This window comes from Rhinopithecus bieti, unplaced genomic scaffold (assembly GCF_001698545.2).
Source record: "Rhinopithecus bieti isolate Rb0 unplaced genomic scaffold, ASM169854v2 scaffold_30965, whole genome shotgun sequence".
NCBI classification, from domain to species: domain Eukaryota; kingdom Metazoa; phylum Chordata; class Mammalia; order Primates; family Cercopithecidae; genus Rhinopithecus; species Rhinopithecus bieti.
Genome location: NW_016813425.1, coordinates 627987 through 631208, shown reverse-complemented (window position 1 = coordinate 631208; position 3222 = coordinate 627987). Strand labels below are relative to the sequence as shown.

At 43.3% G+C, this 3222-nt stretch overlaps 1 pseudogene; it reads right to left on the bottom strand.

Moving 5' to 3' along the window:
• Window positions 1-259: 259 nt before the first annotated feature.
• LOC108512876 (60S ribosomal protein L7 pseudogene) lies at window positions 260-1033 on the bottom strand (annotated as a pseudogene).
• Between the last annotated feature and the right edge of the window lie 2189 nt (window positions 1034-3222).

Here is a 3222-nt window from a genome sequence, read left to right as displayed (position 1 = left end):
GAATCGTTTGAACCCGGGAGGTGGAGGTTGCAGTGAGTGGAGATTGTGCCACTGCACTCCAGCCTGGGTGACAGAGCCAGACTCCATTTCAAAAGAAAAAAAAGAAAAGAAAAGTCTCAGAATTCCAAAGGGCAGGACTGACATACTCCTTAATATACTCTTAACTGACCAAATTTCCTAGTATCTTTCATTTTTTCAGTTTGAGAGCACGTACTGTTTCTTAACTGACCAGATTAGAAAAATAATCATGGTAGACACCTTAGTTCATTCTTCTAATGAGACTGTTAGTCTGGTCCTCCCTGTTGCCAGCATCTCCACCTTCTACAAAATGGGTGGTCTTTTTCTTCTTTCTACCTCCTGGAAAAGATAATTTGAAGGGCCACAGGAAGTCACTTGCTTCTTTGAAGGACTTTGCAACAGTATAGATCTCATGAATCAGATTCTCCATGCAAATGATGCCATATTTATTAAGAGACACAGCAATCAAAGTGTTACCTGTCAAAGCAATTCCCTTATTGATTTTGCCATAACCACGCTTGTAGATTACTTCATTTACTAATTTGGCTACTCCCATGCAATATATGGTTCTACAATTTGGGTACTCCCATGCAATATATGGTTCTACAATCCTCAGCATGTTCATTGAAGCCTTGTTGAGCTTCACAAAGGTTCCATTGAAGATTTGATGAAGGCAAAGAAGCTGCAACACCTTTCAGACCTTTGAGTTCACACCATTGATATCTCTGATCCTGAGGACAAATGCCAATTTGGGTTCTGCAGGTACATAGACGTTGCCAGCTTTTCTTGCAAACCTCGCCATTCGAATTTCAGTTCTGTCCATCTGCCTACACTCCTTGTGATAGTGCTTTGCTTTTTCATAGACCTCAAGCTTCCTCCTTGCCTTTCGAAGCATCTTTTGGGCAGACTTCTTTCTCAGGCGCTTGATCTTCGGCTCTGCAAAATTCCTTCCCTTTTTCTTAAGGGTTTCTGGCATAGCAGGAACCTTCTTTTTCTTCTCTTCAACACCCTCCATGGTTCTAGCCAGAAAAGAGGACCCTAGTATCTTTTTTTTTTTTTTTTTTTTTTTTTGAGACGGAGTCTCGCTCTGTCGCCCAGGCTGGAGTGCAGTGGCGCGATCTCGGCTCACTGCAAGCTCCGCCTCCCGGGTTCACGCCATTCTCCTGCCTCAGCCTCCTGAGTAGCTGGGACTACAGGCGCCCGCCACCGCGCCCGGCTAATTTTTTGTATTTTAGTAGAGACGGGGTTTCACCATGGTCTCGATCTCCTGACCTTGTGATCCGCCCGTCTCGGCCTCCCAAAGTGCTGGGATTACAGGCGTGAGCCACCGCGCCCGGCCGGACCCTAGTATCTTAATGTTCATGAAATACAGTATTCTGCTTCTACTGGGCACATGCAAGGGATTCCTGCTGTACTTGTGCAAAAATCCTAGCTAGAAATCAACCTCTTGACTGCCCCCAGCAATTCACAGCAGCCAGAAACTATCCTCTCCCCCTAGATGGCTACAAATACTATCTTGTCATGCCTTGGCACACGACATGAAACTGGCAAGGGTGGCTAAACAAAGAAGGAGAAAAAAGTCCAAATCTGAAGCTAGGTCACAAGGAAATGGTAAGTGAAAAGGCAAACTGAAAGCATTCCTAAGCCATGATTTTGCCTCAGACCATGAAAATCCTGAATACTGGTATATTATTATATGTATTCAAAATACTTATATTTCCTATTGCTTATACACTCATGCACATACAACTAACCAAATATACTTTCTTTTCTGGAACAGCCAGTGGAAGCCCAGCTTGTGATTATTCCAAGGATAAAAGACGAGAACTTTGTGGATTCAGTTACTCTAACTGAACACTAAACAAAGCATAACAACTCAAAGTAATTTTTAGCCTAATACAATCTCCATATTTATTTTATGAATTTACTCAATGTCACATTCCCAGTTAACAAGGATTACAAAGAAGAATGTGAGGAGACAGGAAATGCAAATTGCAGCTTTGTTAGAAAGCAAGTCACTGCCATGTCATTCCCATTTCATAAGTTAAAGTCCCAGTTAGAAGCTAATATCAGTTTGTCTACAATACAAAGTAGACCTTAGGATAATCTCTCCACTCGTTAAAGTGTTGGCTTATACAACTTTTTCTCTTTTAGATCAATCTTCCTCCTCCTGACCAATTGCTAAAGAACATAAACTCCATTTCCACCTATTTTCACCAAAACTGCATCTGATCACTTCAACTAGATTAATGAGCATCCTAGGGCTAGACGTGACATCTAAGTAAGAAGTCATCAATGTTAAGCAAGCCTAACTGCAAAGCTCATCGAGTGATTTCACATAAGAGGATGTTTAAGAGTCAGAAAATTAGCTATAATTTTTTCTAGTTAAAGTCGGTGGTCAATTAACCAAAGCAGGAAATTTCTGCAAAATACATGTTTCGCCTCCCAAAAGTAAAAGCTCCTATACAGAGATTCAAGGAAAATAACGTCCTTTAATTCCTACACTTAGTCACTCAGAAACAACTGGCCCTAAACCTTTCTGCATGATCCTTCATCCAAAAAGACAAAATCCAGAGGCAGGGTGTGGTGGCTCATGCCTGTAATCCCAGCACTTTGTGAGGCCGAGACTGGCGGATCACATGAGGCCAGGAGTTCAAGACCAGCCTGGCCAAGATGGCAAAACCCTGTCTGTATAATCCCAGCCAGTTGGGACGCTGAGGCACAAAAATCACTTGAACTCTGGAGGCAGCAGTTGCAGTAAGCCAGGATTGTGCTGCTGCACTCCAGCCTGGGTGACGAAGCAAGATTCTGTCTCAAAAAAATAAAAGGCAGAGTCCAAAGGTATTTTGCTAGGTGCCAGAAATACAAGGATAATTGAATGTTACCTCTTACATAAAAAAATCTGCTATCTGAGAGGTGGGCGCAGTGGCTCACTCCTGTAATCCCAAGGACTTTGGGAGGCTGAGGCAGGCGAATCACGAGGTCAGGAGATCGAGACCATCCTGGCTAACACGGTGAAACCCTGTCTGTACTAAAAATACAAAAAATTAGTTGGGCATGGTAGCAGGCACCTGTAGTCCCAGCTACTCAGGAGACTGAGGCAGGAGAATGGCATGAACCCAGGAGGCAGAGCTTGCAGTGAGCCAAGATCGCACCATTGCATTCCAGCCTGGGCGACAGAGCAAGACTCTGTCTCAAAAAAAA